Raw genomic sequence first — 21,943 nt, 5'->3', positions numbered from 1 at the left:
AAAAAATTCCATAGTAAGTGCAATATTTCTTTCCACATTTTTTTTTTGTATTACAATAAAATAAAAACCGTGTAAAATCATAATCCATATACTGTGTGCCATACGCGTAGGGATTTCTAAATAACCGCGAAAAGTGTAAAAAATTTAGTGTCGAAAAGAAAAATAAGTGCAAACGCGTTGCGTTTAAGATTCCTTTTGACTATCTGGTCTGTCCCACCACCAGCGGTAAGGCTCTCTGGACACAGCACAATGTGAGGTGCATATAAACTCACATTCATATTAAAATCTCACGCCATACGACTGTGGCAATTTTCATTTTTTTTCGAGCACTTTAATTTTCACTAGTTCAATCGACACAGTTTTTACAACAGTTTTCACTGAGTTTTTACACTTTTCGTCGAGTTGTTATATCAGCGCGCGCAATTATTTATAACAAATTTGAACGTTGAAGTGGTGAGTGGCCACTTTAATTCCACAAAAGACGTTGTTATTGCTCTCCCCTTCTCCCTGCTTTTCTGCACAAAATAAGCTGCAAAGTCAGTGGAGAAATACAAAAATTTAAAGCGTTAAATAAGGGTTTTTTTTGTATATTTTAATCGTTGTTGGTTGTGTGATTCGCACAGGTTTTTTTCACTTTTACATCCCCTTTTTAATTTGATCACAAATTTCAATCCATGAACATGGAATCATATATTAGATTGGCCGATCGAATAACCGAGTTCGAGTCCAACTTTAATGACATAAATGCGGCTCTGCATACAATACACACTCTTGCAATACAGCAAAAAGAGTTGCAAGCTAAGTGGAAAAAAGCAGAGACCGCCCTCGAGAAGTTACTTGAGTCTGACACGCTTGACGCAAAAAAAAATGCAGCGGTCAAGATCAAGCATAAAGCGGCATATGCCCTATTCCTGCGATGCATCCCGAACATGGCTGACCTTCAAGCCAAATTAAAGCAGGAAAAAATAGGGAGGCTCGTCCTGAAGGAGAACGCGGGCGCGAACATAGTATCCGCCTGAATGCTTGCGACACTGAGGTATTCAAGGGCGACTACCTATCTTGGCCAACATTTCGGGACCTGTTCACGGCCATCTACAGAAACAACAGTCGATTAAGCCCGGTAGAAGAGTTGTTCAACCATAACGAAAAAACCCAAGGTCCCCTTGACAAATGAAGGTTACGAGACAGCCTGGAAAAACTTGTGCGAGAGGTACGAGAATAAACGGATTCTCGTAAATTCACAGCTTCAAAATTTGTTTAATTTAAAAAAGGTAGATAGCGAGTGCGGCAGCTGCATTAAAATGTTACAGCGCGACATAAACAATTGCTTGTTGCAAAAAACCGTTTTAAAATCGGAGCATTCTGTGTGAAGTTATGTGCATACATGGCATTTAGCGACTTTATTTTATAAGATTTATATATAGATTTGTTATATATGTGTTCTATATCATAAGTTCTCTATTTTAATCTAAGTTATTTTACAATGGAAAAGAATAATACGAATCGGTCTTAACCCGTGAACGAATGACATCCGACTGGTTTAAACGAGTTCAAAAATATTAGTTATAAATGGTTTCTCATAAAGAATCATTTTAAGGTTACACATTTTTATCTCTAGAGTATATAAGTGAATTATATCAAAATTTAACTCCAGTAAAATACAAAAATAAAAGAAAATTTCAAAATGGGCGTGGCTCCGCCCTTTTTCATTTAATTTGTCTAGGATACTTTTAATGCCATAAGTCGAACAAAAATGTACCAATGCTTGTGAAATTTGGTAGGGGTTTAGATTCTAGGACGATAACTATTTTCTGTGAAAAAGGGCGAAACCGGTTGAAGCCAATCCCAGCTTAGCACGATAAATTGAGCAAAAATCGATATATCTTTACTAAACGCAGTTCACGTACTTATCTGAACTCACTTTGTATTGGTATAAAAAATAGCCGAAATCCGACTGTGACCACACCCACTTTTTCGATATCGAAAATTATGAAAAATAAAAAAAATGCCATATTTCTATACCAAATACGAAAAAGGGGATGAAACGTGATAATTGGATTGTTTTATTGACGCAAAATATAACTTTAGAAAAAAACTTTGTAAAATGGGTGCGATACCTTCCATATTAAGTAGAAGAAAATGAAAAAGTTCTGCAGGGCGAAATCAAAAGCCCTTGGAATCTTGGCAGGAATACTATTCGTGGCAGTACATATATAAATAAATTAGCGGTACGCGACAGATGATGTTTGGGTCACCCTGGTCCACATTTTGGTCGATATTTCGAAAACGCCTTCACATATACAACTACCACCACTCCCTTTTAAAACCCTCATTAGAACCTTTAATTTAATACCCATATCGTATAAACACATTATAGAGACACCCCTTGTCCACCTTTATGGCGATAATTCGAAAAGGCGTCCACCTATAGAACTAAAGCCCACTCCCTTTTAAAATACTCATTAACACCTTTCGTTTGATACCCATATTGTACAAGCGCATTCTAGAGTCAACCCGGTCCACCTTTATAACCATATTTCGAAAAGACGTCCACCTATAGAACTAAGGCCCACTCCCTCTTAAAATACTCTTTAATACTTTCCATTTGATACACATGTCATACAAACACATTCCAGGGTTACCTTAGGTTCATTTTCCTACATGGTTACTTTCCCTTATTTTGTCTCCATACCTCTCAACTGAGTATGTAATGTTCGGTTACACCCGAACTTAGCCTTCCTTACTTTTATTTTTTTTTTTGATGTTGCAGCAGTTTTGGATTATAAAATGTTTTTAATTTTGATTGTTTGTAATCATACACGGTATGAAATTTGAAGTGTTTTTTTTTTTTGTTTTGATTAAAATTTTCGAAGAATGCTGCCTGGGGTAAAATGTTTTGAAAAAATGTAATACGTTTTGGGGCTGTTAGCAAATGTTCGTTATTTAAGCTAATGTTCCTTTGACAAGAGGACAAGTTAATTTTTGTGTAAACTTTTTCGTGAGAAATATCGATTGTCTTGAACTATTTATTTGGAATTTTATGCAACCCTTTTGAGTTTGCAAATTTTAACAATGAATCTCGTATATATCGAAATTTACCTTTCCAATTCATTCCTAAAGGGGCGTTAGTTGAAAGTGGGATATGATAGCAAAACAGAAGTTGGATATTGTTAGGAGAATTCGAAGTGGAATTTCTAGGTTTGAGGAAGTGGAATATTGTATGGTATTTACTTATTTTCTTACTGCGGAGGGTTTATGTTTGTGTTTTATCTTCGCTGGAAGGAAGTAGGACCAATTTCGCAATTGGTTTGGTAATTTTTCCCTTCATGGTTTTGACGTCAACAACACGCACACGGTTATCGGAACCTGGGTGTGTGTTGACGACTCTCGCCATTCTCCACTCGTTTGGTTGTACGTTATCCTCCTTTATGACGACTATGTCCCCGGGTCTTAAGTTGGACTGCGGCTGTTTCCACTTGTATCGTTTTTGGATTTCGGTGAGATATTTCGATTTCCATCTCTTCCAAAATATTTGATGGAGGGCTTTCATCTTTTGCCATCGGTTTACGATTGAGGCAGGATTTTCACTACAGTCGAGTTCAGGTGGAGCTAAAAGATGTCCACCTACGATAAAGTGGCCTAGAGTAAGCGGCTCCAGGTCGGAAGGGTCATTGGATGAGGGACTAGGAGGCCAAGAGTAGAGGCAGGCCTCAATTCGATTTAAGAGGGGCGTAAACTCTTCGAATGTATATTTATGATCGCGATCTTTTTAAAATGGGTCATAAAACTTTGACCCCCGCTTCCCACAAACCTCCCATGTGAGGAGCGCTTGGCGGTATAAAATTCCATTCTAAAATGTGATGGATATATTTATTCAATGCCCTTCAAATCCTTGCTTCACGCAGAAATGCCTTAAACTCGGATCGTAAAGATCGCGAAGCTCCGACAAAGTTAGTACCATTGTCAGAGTAAACGTTTTTCGGACAGCCTCGTCTGGATACAAATCTGGCGAAGGAAGCTAGGAAGGACCCGGTACTAAGGTCGTTTGTCGCTTCTAGATGGATGGCTTTCGTAGAAAAGCAGACAAACAAACATATCCTTTTGAAATTCGACATCCCCTCCATCGGTAGGATTTTATATTGAATGGTCCCGCGAAATCTACCCCAGTTTCGGTGAAGGCCCTAGTAAAGGTGGTGTGCTCTTTCGGAAGGATTCCCATCAATTGCGTTTGTGTCCGCCTCCGTTAAATAGTACAGACCTTACAGTTGTAGATAACAGTACTGAGTGCGGATATGACGTAGCATCAGCTGGTTCCCCCCATGCAAGGTGGTTTTATGAGAGGATTGAACTATAAGTCTGGATAACCTGCAAGTGTGAGGAAGGATAGTGGGATGACTTTCGTTATGGGACATGTCTTTGGATATCCCAAATTCACATCCTACAGCGGCTAGCATAATGCGAGAATACATGTAAAGCCAGAGATGATTCGTCAAGTCCTACACTCAGCGGGCTTGCCACTTCGCAAATGGACATCCAATTCAGAGGACATTCTAAGCAACATCCCCAAAGCAGACCTGCTCAGTGAAAACTTCCTGGCATTCGAAGATACCAGTTCAGTGAAAACATTAGGCATTCGATGTAATGCCTACTCAGATTTATTGGATTTTAAAGCAGGAACACTGGACAACCCGGAAAACATTACGAAGAGAGCGATACTATCAGCAATCGCCAAACTGTTCGATCCCTTAGGATGGCTGGCACCAGTGGTCATTGCGGCGCAAATACTCATGCTGAGTATATGGTTAGAAGGCACCGCTTGGGACGAACCAGTATTGACCAGATGGGTTAACTTTTCACCAGGAACCAACATCGAGATCCATGGATTTTGTGACGCATCCGAGAAGGCTTATGCAGCAGCCGTTTACATTCGAGTGAAAACGGACAATGACATTCAAACAAACCTGCTGCTAGCCAAAACCCGAGTAGCCCCAGTGAAAATCCTGTCTCTTCCACGATTGGAACTTTGCGGAGCCGTACTCTTAGCAGAAATCACCGAATCAATTTTCAGGAACCTTAAATTGATACCAGTGAGAGTTCACCTTTAGACGGATTCAACTATTGTCCTCGCATGGATAAGGAAACCGCCTTGTTCCTGGTCCACTTTCGTCGCACATCGGATCACCAAGATCATCGACATGGTCGGAAATAAGGACTGGTTGCACGTAAATTCAGAACCAAACACAGCATATTTAGGTAGCAGAGGATTACCTGCGTCTGAATTGGTCAACAATTCGTTGTGGTGGCAGGGACCTTCTTGGCTGCAAGAAGACACTTCCCAATGGCCAGCACAAGAAAGTGACTACATTATTTCCATAGAGGAAATGAGGGCGAAGACCTGCGCAACAACAACCGTAAATACAACCGATATTCCCCAACGCTTTTCTGACCTACCAAGGGCTTTACGAGTACTGTCCTATGTGATGAGATTCCACCGAAGAACTCACCCCGAAACAAAAACTTCATTCCATGTCATGTCGCACTTAATCTCCCCTGATGAAGTTAAGGCCACTACACGACTTTTAATTAAAATATATCAGAAACAACATTACAGTTCAGAATATAAAGATTTAAAGGCCGGAAAAGCAATTGAAGGGAAAAGTGCAATACTCTCATTTAATCCCTACCTAGACCAACATGGCATCATTCGGGTAGGAGGGTGACTCGGGCGTCAAAGGACTTAGGTTTTAATGAACGCCACCCAATCCTCCTCCCATACAACTGCAGGCAATCCCGTCTGACAGTCTTAATGTTTCATCAACAAAGTCTGCATGGAGAAAATCAACTCATGTTACGTCTGATACGCACCTTATACTGAATACCTAACATCAAAACCATGATTAGGGCAATAATTCACAATTGCAAAGTTTGCACTATACACCGAAAGCGTGCTCAGACCCAACTTATGGGTATTCTCCCTCACGAAAGCACGATATTCAGCCGTGCATTCACGAATACTGCAGTCGAATTCGCCAAACCCTTCCAAATTAAAAGTTACCGCGGCAGAGGGTGTCGCCTATCCAAAGGCTATGTTTGACTTTTCGTGTGTTTTCCACACGAGCAATTCATTTGGAGGTCACTACTGACCTCAGCACACTATCATTTCTCACTATTTCTCGCGGCATTTGCCCGTTTTGTATCTAGGTGCGGATGCCCAAAAAATATGTACTCCGACAACGGTACGAACTTCAGAAACGAGTGAAGTGGAAGCATCTCAGACAAAATATAGAAGTGGGAGATCTCGCTGTCCTCAAAAAGGACAAATTATCTCCCAACGAATGGAGGTTAGGTCGAGTTGTCAACGTTCACCCCGGCGAAGATGACAGAGTACGCGTAGTCGACCTCAAAACCGAGAAGGGTCAAGTCAGACGACCTTTGGTCAAACTGATCCTTCTTCCAAAGGAAGAGACGGATTGCGAGAAGGCTAAGAGCTCCTCAAAATAATCAAACCAGGTCTCGTTCACCCGGAACGAGACCAACCAACAACCCTAATGCAGATCGCCCATCTGCCACCAAACACTTGTTTTTTTTAATTCTTACAAAATTAAACCCAAATTCACTGCCTCGCCCCATACGAGGACACAAGAAACAACCCTAATTCACTCGCTCACCCCAAGCGAGGACACCAGAACCCTAATGCAGACCACAGAACTCTTTATAAATGATAATCATTATTTTAGTAATTACAATAATATTACGAATACATAATATATATGTAAATCTACGCACTAATTCTGAATTTCATGCATACATTAACGCAGGAATCGCTCCAATTCTACTGGTTTAAATGCAGTCGTTCTCTCTGATGAGCAAACGTTTAACGAAAGTCGTGTATTTTACTTATGTTGGGATGTATATAGAAAAAATTACTAAAAGGACTTGAGAGAAAAACAAAACGGTGAAACCTCTATCGAATTAATAAACACAACCTTCGCATCGAAGTAACCGCACACATGGCGACTGGCTACACAGTAAAAAGTGGAATCTTACTGTTAATACCAGTTAATATCAGTTGCTATTGAACTTAAACATTTTTGGTATTAAATTTGTGTTTTGATTCTAAAAGGTTTATTCTAAGACCAAGAAATATAAATTTTGATCCAAAATGGTTTTGAAACAAAAACTTTTTAATATTATACTTTCTGGCATTGTTATATATAAATGCCAAATTGGTATTAACAGTAAACTAAAATTTTTACTGTACACTTTACTTTGAACATAATCAGCAACAACACATGAAAAAGATTGAAGCGCACTGATACGAATGAGGTGCGATTGCACAATTTGTCACACCATCGCGATGTGCAGGACGTGCAGAAAGAGGAAGATGTTGGTGAGCACGAGGAAAAGATAGATGTAGTATCGCCATATATTTCACCATATGCTGCACACGACCAAGTAATGCACAGAAAATAAACGAAAATTCCAAATACTGTATTTTCGTATCCCGAGGATCTGTATGATTCCGCCATGCTATTACCTGAGAAGGATCCGACGCCGCTAATTTAAAGTTCAGCTACTAGAATTTGGGACATCAGTTGGCACCAAAAAGGTCCTAGATGGAGGCGGTGTTCTTCTCTAGAGTCGGAGAAGTTTTGAAAAGTTTCGGTGAGGCCACACATGGAGGGAATGAGCTCATAGTGTTAGTAGAAGTTTTCTCAGCAACAAAACTGAGGTGGCCTATCAGAAACCTGGACCTATGTTAAACAATAACTCCCTCCTCGGGGTAAAGACTAGCAGTTTTGTAGGACTTGTGCTACTGGCCGCTTCTAGATCTAGAGTCTCGCTGAAGTCTTAGCCCGGCAAGTCAACCAAATGTGATCGATCGTTCCCTCCTGCAACCCGAAAAATGCTGCATCTGCTATCATTGAGCAGTCCTACTTTAAAACCATGTAACTCAGAAGCCAGTACCCAGTCAGAACACCCAAATTCTGGGGCGCGGTGACCGACACTTGTAATAGTAGGGTGCAATTGAAACATTTTACTTACTAGGGGAACCTTTGGAGTGTTTCACAACAATTGGCCGTCACTATATAAAAGCATATATTAAATGTATTTCACAACAGTGAACCATTTCGTCATGAGATTGAAGAACAAAAAGCGACTGCAGTTCCGATATGTAAAAAAAAAAAAATACTTTATAATCCAATCATTGAACGCATATGAAGTATTTCTTAACCATTTGAATCTAAGATCTCAATTCAAGGTCGCCGCATATAAAATCCATCCAAAAACGAATATATTTACAATTTAATGTGATCTCACTTTTGCGAACCATACTTATTAAATTTCAAAAAAAAACCTCTAAATATAATTAAATGATTTTATAACTAACAATCAACTTATATCGGAATACTTAATAAGGTGCTGATCGGATTCCTCATCTGATGGTACGCCTTTATCATTTACGTCACAAAAGAACATGGCACCAAAGTCCCGATACCTATTGACGTAATATTTCAAAACACTACATTCAATTTAACTCAATATTTATTCAACGTTCACTTGGGATCCCGTGGCTTTCACTCATCATAATCAGAATCAATGCTCCTTTGATTATCCATCGAACTGGGCAACTGTGGTAATCTTGTGCCATTGCCGCTTTCATGACCATCATCACCGGAGGAGTGATGAGAGAAACATTCCAGAAATCATACGCGTATGCAAAGAAAATGATGTGGATGCTGTGCATTCTGGTTATGGTCCTCTCAGAAAGAGGCGATTTCGCGCACGCCGTTGATGCTGGTCTGCGTTGATTGGTCCAACACCAAAAGTCGTACAACAGATGGGTGATAAGGTGGCGGCACGTATTGCTGCTATCGAAGCTAGTGTACCAATTGTACCCGGTCGCAACGAAGGAAGAGGCAATAGAATTTTGTGAAAACAAAAAAAAAAACCTGGCTTACCAGTGATATTTATGGCTGGCCATGGCGGTGGTGGGCGTGGTATACGAGTAGTACCGTAAAATGGATGAAGTCGAAGAGATGTTCGCAAGTGCCAGTTCTGAGGCTAAGGCGGCTTTTGGTAATGGTGCTATGTTTAGTGAAAATTCATTGAACGTCCACGTCACATTGAGGTGCAATTGCTCGCCGACAAAGCGGGTAATGTGGTACATTTTTATGAGCGCGATTGTTCGGTGCAACGACGTCATCAAAAGGTTGGTGAGATAGCACCTACGCTACGTCTACCGCGAGAAACACGCGATAAAATTACCGAAACAGCAGTACGTCTAGCTCGACATGTGGGCTATGAAAATGCCGGTACTGTGGGGTTTCTTTGCGACGAAACGGGAAATTTCCATGTCATCTAGGTAAATGCGATATTGCAATTTGAGGATACGGTCACTGAGGAGATTACCGGCATCGATTTAGTATAATCGCAAACACGGATTGCCGAAGGCATGACACTACCCGAACTCGGTTATACACAGGAAAACATTCAACCACGTGGTGATGCCATTCAGGATTGTGTCACCACCCAAGACCCGGTCGCGTACACGTGGTGTGAAAAAGAATATACCTTTCTTGTTGAAGGTTTTGAAAATCAGAATTTTTTTCATGGTGTCTTGGACACATACTTCATTGATGAATATCCACAGCTCTTCGAATTCCGCGTATCATAAAATCGGGCACAGAAGCTACTTAACTATATTGGTCAGGTGTTGGTAAATGGTCCACACACACCATTCGCAACTTTTCTGAAGCCAGCTGGGGTTTCACCTCATGTACCTGAAGTACCACTATACCTGTCACCCAAAGCAATAAGCTGTGAAGAACGTGGCGAAGCCAAAGTCTGCGTCATATATTTAAGCTACATTGTCCCGAAACATTTGCAAAAGAAGTACGCAGCCGTAAGAACCTCTTGTGCTGAATATTTGGCTACCGATTTGATGCCCAACTTCGTACAGGCAGGAATAATGCCCCCAAGTACTATTTGATTTATTTATAGCCCATATTTAAGCTCAGCTCCACATTAAGAAGCACATCCGATCCGACATAAATAACGAATATTTTGACTGAATAATTCTCCACGATTTTAAATTACCTATATATGTTGCTGGCGTCTGACGGCACCACTAATTCTAAAGTATCATTAAATCAGGATCCAACTTAGGCCACTGGGACCTCTTCAGTTTTTTGTGTAGTTTCAGCTGTGCTGGGTATATCAATTCCTTGTATAGCAGTGGATGCGCCCGCAATTGCAACCTCTTCGAAGTTCTAAACTAAATCTAACACATCATCATCAGCGACAGCTGTTGATGCACTCGCCAAACCACCAGTGGAGATACCTGACGCAGCAGCCCCTTTTTTTGCAAATTCAGTTGCAATCTTTTTTAATTGTGTGATGTCCTGTGGCCCCAATTGCGTCAGTACCTATTCCAGTCAACATTTATGAAATTGAGTTATTCTCCCCATATCCGGTAATCGCCAACGTATTTATTAGAAACGAAACCTGTGCCTTTGGGTTATTAAAATGAATAACAGTACCATCGTTCTTTATTACAGGCACGAATAGCGCCCCCAGATTTCAAATTGTCCCCATAGAAGCCAACATTTTGCCACACAACCTGGAAAGAAAAAAAAAATCCATTAACCCTTCTGTTACATTCCGGTCATTTCATGAACTTTTTTTGTTGAATTTTATCATATCTGCTAATATTAACAATATTTCACAATTTCCTTTCATGACTTTGTGTTCTGACAAAAATCCAATAGAAAAAGTATAAAAAATGATTTTGATTTAATAAACAGGTGGTAACATCAAAACTTACGTGCGCGCACCTTCGGGTCATTCGGTGACCATCAGCTGTTTTACATATAAAATGTATATTTCTCGCCTTTTTTGTAGTTAAGCTTTTGCTGCAAAAGCTCGTATTTTTTAAATTCTTATAAAAATGGAAAGATTCCAAGCTTCTGTAAGTATTTTTATTGTAATATTTAATTATTATTGGTGCGTTTATTTATGAAAATTTGGTTTAGAGGCCAAATCGTCTGACTCAAAGCCAAATAGAGCAGATCATTGACAATGATGAGGATTTTGATGGGTGTAGTGAAGATATAGATATAAACGTAGACTTTTCCTCGAAAATCTTGGCTGAGACCTTGTTCATTGGGAAATTGAACGCAGAAAAACGCTGCCAAGAACCCAACCGTCAGCAGATATTATACGCAGTATGAGAGCGGACGCAGAGCAACCAAGCACTTCGGCAGGAACTGTTCCGAAAAAAAGAAAACCTAGTCAGCGAGCCACCTGTGCAGTTTGCCCTAGCTCAATTTGTCGCAAACCGTACAAAAGCTGCACGGTTTGCAAAAAACCTGCGTGTCCACAACATCGTTCAACGGTTACGGTTTCAAAAACCTATTGTTTGGAGCATTCAAATTAAAAAATGTATCTAATGTATTTAAATATGCATATATAACAGCTTAGAATTAATAAAACTAATGAATTTTAAAAACTTATATTAAAATTATAAACTTTTATACTGATATCTATGCAAACCACAGGTAAGGTCATTTCGTGACCTGAATATTACATGTGTAAGTTTTTTTGAATGTAACAGAAGGGTTAATAAGTGCCTAAATGGACATCGCAAAAGTGTGACAACTGACAGCGTGGCCGACGCCGCAGTTGGAGCACCTCTTTTGCGATGCCGGTACATCTAAAATAAAACAAAATCCAACACAAAACCAATTGGTACCTCCATCTCCTGGATCTCCACCGCATGCACCTGAAAATAAAGAAAAAAATTGATTAACGATAATAAATTAAAGTATATTTAAGTACCAAGTACTAAAATTTACCTTCCAATTTTTTCGTTCCTAAGAATCACCAAACGTGTACGATGGCCATGCGCTGTAGTAAAAGAATGAGAAAATTGTTTAAATCATTCAATTTATGTCCCGTTTGTTTCAATTCTGTGGAATTTACATTATATACACGGGTGTGTATGAATGTTCTTTTGTTTTGTCTTTTGCCGTTGGTAACCAACGTATGTAAATATGTATGTATGTATGCCTACTTGGTTCTGCATATCATATTAGTGTTGCATCAGAAGAGGCAACCGGGTACCGAAAACCCGCAAAAACACAAAATCGGGATCGGCATTTTTTCGACCCATACTGACGCCTCGGGCAGACCCAAAAAATACTTACGCACAAAAATAAAGGAAAAACCTTCATTTAAAAATAGTTATGCTCTCATTCACAAAAAAAAAAAAAACAAAAAATTTTTTTTTTTATTTTTTTTTTTTTGCCGTCGGTACTGCTTGTTGTTTTCAAAAACAAACATCACACACAGTCATTATTAAGGGTTCGGTACAAAAACAATCCGAGTCCCAAATTAAAGAGTCCCGAAAAGAATAAGTCCCAAAATTCGAAAAAAATCAACTGTTTCTACTGGCTTAGTGTGCCACTGCCCCAGTGACCTAGTTTTGTTTTTCAAGCACAAGCAAATACGTATATGTATATATATATTCGCACACCACATATTCACCATACCAGCTGTCAGCTAACCAATAAATACACGACAGGATTGAATGTAACCTCAGAATGGTACGTGCAGATAGAACGCGTCGTGGAGAACGCATCGCCAAACTGCAAATTCATGTCGGGTGATGGTAAATAACGCATCTGCTTGCTAAAAATTGTATTTTATACCCCGGGTTAAACCATCCACCCATATAAGCACATGCAGTTGGCGGAGCTTCGAATTTAACTATGATGCCCTCTGTGAGCTGGCGCACATTGCTCAAAGCATAATGTCGTCGTTTTTTTACGCTCTGCCTGGCACATCCATAAAATGCCACAGTCGCCATGAGAGCGATACAATACGTCAGACGCTGGAACCGAGACCTCGGCCTCTTCGTCCAGCCCAGAAAAACCTCAAAAGCCTGCGAGTCTGGACCGGAGACCTATGCCTTTTCGTCCAACCAAAGAACTGCAAATCTGGGACGGAGACCTCGGCCTCTCCATCCGGAACAAAAAAAAAAAAAAAAAAAAACCAAGGATAACAAAAAAAATGTTGCCAGTCTGGAACGGAGACCTCGGCCTCTTCGTCCAGCCTTACTGGCCTTCGACTATAAATATATTACGTTATGAATTTCTATATTTAAAAGTTACGTATAAACCAATGGCAAGAAATATTCGCTTATATCTTTTCATAACCGCTAATTTCTCATCTTAGCGTAGGTGGCATGCTGAGCAAGTCGGGCAAGACTTCCGGCCACCCGCGACGCTGGGACAAATACGCGATCAAGGTAAAGTTTAGTTTGTAGGGCATTTCTTTTTCTCGTCCTTTTTCAGCGGTCGGAGATCATTGGTGGAAAACGAGGTTGCGTATCGCAAGGGGGGCGACATGTTTAGGCAGGATGCCTAACTTTTCCGCATCTGAGTGCGATACCCCTAATGCAACTCTGCAATTCGATACTCGAGACTCGATTTAAGTTATAGCCACCCACACCATCAATGCCCTATGCACGTGTATGTGTGTTTTGTCAGCACTTATGTACATGCATGTCGGCGTTTATGTGTGGGTGACTTTCCCCTCCGAAAACGGAGGATTTTAAAGGCCAACGGTTGTCGCCTTCGATACAACCGGCCTCTTGGATTTTAGCAGTCAACCAGCTCACATCTGCCGCCAGCGCTCTCTGCCGTCTTACACTCAGGTAATATTGTACCCAAGTTATTTATATATTTACTCCATAAAGTTCACCCATTGTAACGAGAAATTCTCGTCTTTCTCGTATTTTATTCCCGCATACACCGGTTCATTGAGATCGACCCGGTGCGCCCACCTCTCGCAAGGATCAGACGCACCCCGGCTGAACATTTTTGGTCCTTCGAGCCTTTGGCCTTTGCCATCGAAGAAGATATTAGAATAAATATCATTCCGAGTAGAATTAGCCTTTTCCGTAAAGATAGGCAGGCTGTTTTCAGCCCCTACTGAACCTTTTGCATCACTTCTATCCGCATTCGATCCAGTCGAATAGTTTGTAGTTGCATTTTGTGAATTTTTTTTCTTGAAGAGGTAAATGCATTTAATTGGGTATGTATTGAACGTAGGTTTGCAAGGATTACGTTCGTTTGGTTGCCATCAATTTTTTTTCTTGAAGAGGTAAATGCATTTGATTGGGTAGGTGTTGAACGTAGGTTTGCAACGATTACATTCATTGGATTTCCATCAACCGACTGCGGGGATGAAAGACCATAGTCGGATTTTTTATTATTTTTCTGCTCCTTTAGGATATGATCATTTTTCTCCAATTATCGTTTATTGTGAGCTAACGCTTCTAACTTCTGAATTCTAGAATTATCTAAAGTAACATTAGTATCGAAACATCTGTGTGGAGAGTATGCCGGATAATTTTGCTGGATTACTGGTAACCGGGCTAACCGGGTAACGGACTTGAATCATTCTGTTCATTTCCACAATATAACACAATCTCTGAGAAATCTTTTTTTCTTATACGGCTTTGGCCGCACTATTGGCGCTATCTTTTTTGGGATTTTAACACAAGAAGTTACTATTTTATTTGGTTCATCATTTTTAGCACGGAGTTCAGATTCCATTGTTTTTTTAGTCTCTATTTTTCATTTATTATAGGAATAACGATCGAAAACACAGGGTACGCTAATTGATCTTTCTCCTGAATTTCTTTGAATTTCATTCCAATTGCATATATTGTAGTGCTTAGAGTGGCTGGTAAAGTAATATGTGTACAGTGTAAATGGGCACCACGTCCACTACAAGGCATATTTGAGGGTAATATTTGGGGATCAGCAGAACCATATGGTGGATGCTGTTCGCTTCCTTCGATATTCCCTTCGAACAATTCATAATCTTCCATCCAATTTATTGGAAAGTAATCATCCGCAACATTGTCTGCATTACAAATTGTTTCTGGTTCAACAATAAATGGCTTACTTTGGATTTCATGCCATTTACGTTTCGCCTTTCTAATCTCCTGATATTTATAAGCTGTCAAGCGACGATCCCCCGTAAAATCAACTTGCTGTTCCATTTTTGTAGATTAATAGTATTTAAGAAAAATCCGAAGATACGTTTGCAATTAAGCATTTACATAACCACATTTAGGCGACCTCTGGGTTAAAGTATATATGAATTTATACTTTAACATTCACCGTTACTAAACATATCCATGAGTTATAAGGGAAACTTTGCGTCAGTCTGCTACTTCCCCCCACCAGTGGTAAGGGGTAGCGGATACTGCGTGAAGTAATTAAAAAAAAAATGAAATTAGTAGCTTTTTTTTAAAAAAAAACTCTTTCAATTCTGGCACTTCCCCCACCAGTGGTAAGGGGTATCAAATACTGCACGAGGTAAGGGAAATATCCTCCCAGTGCCATGCACTGCTGAAAGCCGAAATAATAGAGCGGTCCAAGGTAGGGTGGGCTTCCTGCGAGGTGTGTGCATCTCTACAGGAAGAGCAGGTGATTGTAACATCCGCCCGGCATCAAGGTGGACAAGGGTTAAGGGCCCCGACCCCTCACACTGAGCCAGCTGGGGGCGATCCATCTTGATTGCGCAATGGGGCGGACTCACACTAGGTGTACGTTACAATAATTATGGTCCTTCGAGCCGGTTGCAAATTCAGTTGCAATCTTTTTTAATTGTGTGATGTCCTGTCGCCCCAATTGCATCAGTATTCCAGTCAACATTTCTTAAATTGATTTATTCTCCCCATGTCCAGGAATCGCGAACGTATTTATTAGAAACGAAGCCTGTGCCTTTGGGTTATTAAAATGAATAACAGTACCATCGTTCTTTATTACAGGCACGAATAGCGCCCCCCGCATTTCAAATTGTCCCATAGAAACCAACATTTTGCTACACAACCTGGAAAGAAAAAAAAAAAACCATTAATTAGTGCATAAATGGGCATCGCAAAAGTGTGACAACTGATAGCGCGGCCGACGCAGCAGTTGGAGCACCTCTTTTGCGATGCCGGTACATCTAAAATAAATCAAAATCCATCTCCTGGATCTCCACCGCGTGCACCTGAAAATAAAGAAAAAATTGATTAACGATAATAAATAAGAGTATTTTTTTACATTTATTACAACTACGTCATTTTTTTCAGCCATATGTTCTTTTTTTTATTGTTTTCCAAAATTTTACTTCATATGCATACATTTGCTTATTTCATATACAGTAACTCATGTGAATAAGTGACATAGATCCAAAAAAATTTAAAGGACTTAAGAATATTACTTTATTGTACTTAAATTGAATGGACTACAAATCTCAATACTCTAAAAAATTCGGAAAAAAATTAAAATTTTGTATGAAAATTCGTCGAATGTTTCAAACATTTTTTAAATAAATAAAATAAAAATAAAAACAACATCAATTTTTTAAATATAATTTAGTTTTTGTTATAGATCGTGACAAATTATGGGAAATTAGTTAAAATATGAAAATTCGTCGAATTTTTCAAACATTTTCTTATGTGAAATTAGTTAAAATAAATTTGCGAAAGCGAAAATTGTAAGAATTGTCCAAAAAGGGGTGTCTACTTATTTATGTGAGTGACTATACATATGTACATGCATATTTTGTATTTATTTGAGTATTTATCCTGGATCTACAATTTTTACAAAATTATCTTTTAGTACCAGTCAGGAATGTAAAAGTGAATTACAATAATAATAATAACAATGTAAATAATTAAATTAATTATGTGAAAATTACTTATTACAAAAATATAAAAGTAAAGTATCATACAAAGTAGAAAAGACAATAGATTTAAATTAAATAAAACATGATCCAACAAAAAGTTATAGGGTAGGTTATCTTTTATAATTATGTTAATATTCGCTATCATCACTTTCATTCGGTGAGTCACTTGTGGAATAGTTTTGTAAACCATGGATAGAGATCTATGTATAGTTTTTTTAGTATCGACCGCAAATTTTTCAAATCTTTGGATATTTATATTGTACCCAGATGCTAATGCGCGAAGGAGAGTATCGAATATTTTGATGAGCGTTACACCTACGAGCAGTGTTGCTGTCATTGGTATTACCGAAACCTGGTTTATTTTATCTTCTATCAATCCAAGTACACTTTTAAATTTATTCTAGATTTCGTTGGAACAAAGCTTTACATTCTCTTTATCTGCCTCATTCCTAAGCTGCCATTTTTTTACGTCGAGGCGATAACTTATGTGAAGCAAGCATTCAAAGCATCTTATCTATGCATGGAGAGTAGACAAACCAAAACCAAGATTATCTCGGTTAGGCGTAAAGTCCCGTAACTCATTATTCATATCTTTAGGAGTGGCACCACAAATATAAGCATTGCAAACTTTTCTGTCAATCATTGTTAGAAACATATTGTGATTTACGGAAACTTCGTATTCTTCGAGCATGTACTTTGTTGGCAACAACGCATTTATCTCCTCTAAAACTTTGTTCGTTTCAAAAACAATAAAATCTCTTGTTTCTTTAGAAAAAATAAATTTAATTGTACGACAATACATGGTAGAAGAAGGTCGAGGATTCTGCCAAACAATGTTACCTTTTTCATCCTGTAATTGAAGAGGAACGAAGGAAAATATAAACAGAAACTCATCAGTGTCAGAACTGCATGTAAACTTTTGCTTATATGTGCTATGGCCAGAGCTTCCATCGCAACCCCAGTTGCTGATTAAAGTATACGTCAAGTTTGTAGGTAGTAAACTAACAAAAACTTCTTGATTTGCTAAAACTTAACGCTCAACAGTTTTATTTAATACGGACTGGACTTTAATTTCCGCACGTGTTTCACCCACATCAATTTCATTTTGATAGCATTCTGCCTTAGCTTTTCTTAGACTATAGAATAATGGATAAACCTTATGGCCTGTCTTGATGCTAAAGCTTCTACATTAATCAAGCATCTTGCATCTGGCTCACATGTCATCTTTTTGCCGGATATTTGAGTGGTTTCCTGTGATTTTTTTATAATGTTAGCAACATTTCTGTTGCCGGACATACGCGTTGATACTTCTGCCGCATAAGGTAACTCACCAGGACTTCTAGATTGCAAGAGGTCATCCACTCGACGCCGTTTGGTTTTTTTACTGCAGCTAACAAAGTCCTTCTTTCGTCTTCCGGGGCCGGGGTTACCTGAAGGAGTGGTTGGTTGGTCTGATGGCAACTTTGAATCCACCGTTATTGTAAATGTGAAGTCTGGACCCGAAAGCCGCTCCGAGTTTTTATTCAAAAATCGCTCCTTATGTCTTCCAGAAGTGTTCCACTTTTGGTCCAGCTTCGACGAATATGCCGATATTTGCAAGCTTAAACTTTTTTCGAATACTCGGCTGCTTCGCTTAAATTGTACTTAAGTACAACAAAACTCAATAATTCTTTATATCTGGTTTCCTTCGAATGTTGAACCCAAATGTCAAAAAACTCCGTCCTTGGTACGGTTATAACTAAACTGCTTTGTGGTTTTGATTTTCCGACAGGGTGAATAGTTGATGATTGTTGTGCTGCCATCTTAAGTGTCGTTGATCGTTCTGATTTGTTATCAGTTGTGCAGTATTTATATTACATTCAGGTATTGGCGTTGATGCTACCAAATGGGGTTGTTTTGTGTAGCGTTCCTGTGTGGTTATACCTGTATTAGGATTGCTTTGTATGTACCTGTTTTTATGCCTTGGTGACTGGTGCGGTAGGTAGTGGCAGGTTGAAGTCAGTGATCTTCGCCTTTTTGCTTTTGGTGTGCTCGTGTTGACCTTGCGAGTTCATTTTTGTGTGTTTTATGGCTACGTGTTTGTTCCCTGTACCTGTGAATTGGTTTTGCCATTTGTAGATCAGCTTTAAAGGTTCAAATATCTCGTCGGAGCTGGTACGTACATATAGTCTATTTTATATGTAGAGATAACTAAATCTACAAAAAAAAAACTAAAAATAGATGTGCAAAGAATTCGCAATGGTTTTTTCTTTCGACTATTAGATAATACTTGCGACTATAACATATGTAAAATTTATCCCGGATGTCCGCGGATGTATGTAACTTTTTTGTCTCTAAAGTTAAAATATAGAGAAAAAATACCTTTTGTTCTTAATAACGGAATGTTAAATATATTGAAAATACTCTAATTTCGAAAGAATTACTATTAAGAAATTTTACTTACCTGCGAGCTTAGAATTCATCAAAAAAATTATATAAAAGTGTTCACTTAAAAGAAATATGAAGCTTAATATTCAACAAGAATTTTGCAAATTAATCAATTAATTTTACGGCCACTACTGCCTTCTTACTTCAATTACTCAATATATATGAGGAAAAATATCAAAAAAAAAGCAAAAATCCCGTTATTTTGTTTATTTTCTTTCATTTCTCATTAAACTTTTCTTGGAATAAGAACTTTGTTTTTGTCCATCAAGCTTGTTCTACACGAAACACTGTGCGCCGTAGTAAAAGAATGAGAAAACGGTTTAAATCATTCAATTTATGTCCCGTTTGTTTCAATTCTGTGGAATTTACATTATATACACGGGTGTGTATGAATGTTCATTTGTTTTGTCTTTTGCCATTGGTATATTTGTAACCAACGTATGTAAATATGTATGTATGTATGCCTACTTGGTTCGGCATATCATATTAGTGTTGCATCAAAGGAGGCAACCGGGTACCGAAAACCCGCAAAAACACAAAGTCGGGATCGGCATTTTTTCGACCCATACTGATGCCCTGAGAGCGATACGATGCGTCAGACGCTGGAACGGAGACCTCGGCCTCTTCGTCCAGCCCAGAAACCTCAAAAACCTGCGAGTCTGGGCCGGAGACCTCTGCCTTATCTTCCAACCAAAGAACTGCAAATCTCGAACGGAGACCTCGGCCTCTCCATCCGGAACAAAAAAAAAAACAAAGGATAACAAAAAAAAAGTTGCCAGTCTGGAACGGAGACCTCGGCCTCTCCATTCGGAACAAAAACAAAAACAAAGGACCTTTTAATCAAGATCAAGCATGAACTTTTAAGACACAACAAAAAAGAGGTAAATATATTGAGAGCACTGATAACTCAATGTCTTGAAGCAACACATTCCACTCAATTTTTTCAAAGTGAGGAGTTGTTAGCGACCAAACAAACGGCGCAGATTAAAACCAATCAAATTAAGAAATACGAAAATCTCAAAAGTAGACAAAGAGAAAATTTAAATATTAGGGTCGTCCCAGAATGGTTTCATAATATTTCATCTATAGATTTTCCCACGGACATTCGTTGGCTCTTATCTCTGGGTCCGAAATATGCCCTTCCAATTCAAGATAAAGAGTTTCCTTTATTCCAACTTATTGCAGACGGGGAGAATGTTATACGCACTATTGAAGACAAAGAAAAACAAGAAATAGGAAGAAGTAATTTTACTAAACTTATACACGAGCATCTTAATAGGAATAAAATTTCTGCTAGGGATAAATTTATAAACAAAACGGTACTCGCCACAAAAACATTTCTGAAAAAGAATAAAGATATACTGATTCTAAATGCAGATAAGGGTAATGTAACTGTAGCGTTGGAAAAAGCCGAATATGATAGAAAGATGCAAACGATTGTTAATAACAGTTCAACATATAGAGTGTTAAAACGAGACCCTACTAGTAAATTACAAGAGAAGAACAATGCGTTAGTTCAAAAAATGCTTGATAACGGTGTTATCAATGAAATAGAAAAACAGCGACTTTTAAGCAAAGCTGCCAACCCACCTAGAATATACGGTTTCCCTAAAATTCACAAAGAAGGGGCGCCACTTCGACCTATTTGTTCACCGTCGTATGAATTATGCAAATATCTTGTTAGCATATTGGAAAATATGACTAAACCGTCTAAATTTAATGTTAAAGATGCGATTGAATTCAAACGAAAAATAAATAATACCTATATCTATGATGATGAGATTCTAGTGTCCTTTGATGTAGTGTCCTTATTCCCGAGCATTCCAGTAGACTTGGCATTAAAGATAATATCCTCAAAATGGAATGAATTAAAAGACCATACAAAGTTAACGCAGCTGTTTTTAAACATAGTTCAATTTTGCATAATGGAAAATCGTTACTTTAAATATAATGAAAAAATATATGAGCAACGGTCAGGAATGCCTATGGGATCACCAGCATCACCTGTCGTAGCGGATATAGTCATGGAGGAGCTACTATCCAAATTCATGATGGGAACTGCCAACAAACCGCGCTTATTAACTAAGTACGTTGACGACTTGTTCGCGATTGTTAGGACACAAGATGTCGACAAGATGCTCAACGATCTTAACAACTTCAATAAATCAATTCAATTTACAATAGAAACGGAAAAGGATGGAGAGCTACCCTACTTAGACACTCTTATTATCAGAAAGAATAACAAATTGTTGATTGACTGGTATAAAAAGCCCACGGAATCTGGAAGACTTATTAATTTTAATTCAAAACATGACAAAAAAACAATTATAAACACCGCAAGCAATTTCATTAGAAGAGTTCTCTCGATGAGCGACACGATTTTTCACGAAAAGAATATTGACGAAATAAAAGTCACCTTGACAAAGAATGACTTCCCTATGACAACCATAAATCAATTACTTCGCACATACTTTACCGAAAATATGGAGAGAACCAACATAGCCAAAGGAGAGGGAAAAATATACAAATCAGTAGTTCATGTTCCAGGAATAACGGAAAGAATAAAATTTTCAAAGCTCTATGACAGAGACAAATATCAGATCGCGTCAACTTATAAACACACGCTAAGAAAACTCTACAGCAATACAAAGGATAGAATTCCCAAACAAGAGAAGTCTGATGTAGTTTACAGGATTCCGTGTAATGGTGACGGGTCCCACTTATGCGAAAAGGTATATGTGGGGACAACAAAAATGAAACT

At 38.6% G+C, this 21,943-nt stretch overlaps 1 pseudogene; it reads left to right on the top strand.

Moving 5' to 3' along the window:
* Nucleotides 1-4,481: 4,481 nt before the first annotated feature.
* LOC137239058 (uncharacterized) lies at nucleotides 4,482-9,679 on the top strand (annotated as a pseudogene).
* Nucleotides 9,680-21,943: the final 12,264 nt, after the last annotated feature.

This window comes from Eurosta solidaginis, chromosome 1, assembly GCF_040869045.1.
Source record: "Eurosta solidaginis isolate ZX-2024a chromosome 1, ASM4086904v1, whole genome shotgun sequence".
NCBI classification, from domain to species: domain Eukaryota; kingdom Metazoa; phylum Arthropoda; class Insecta; order Diptera; family Tephritidae; genus Eurosta; species Eurosta solidaginis.
This window is presented reverse-complemented; position numbering and strand designations above follow the sequence as displayed.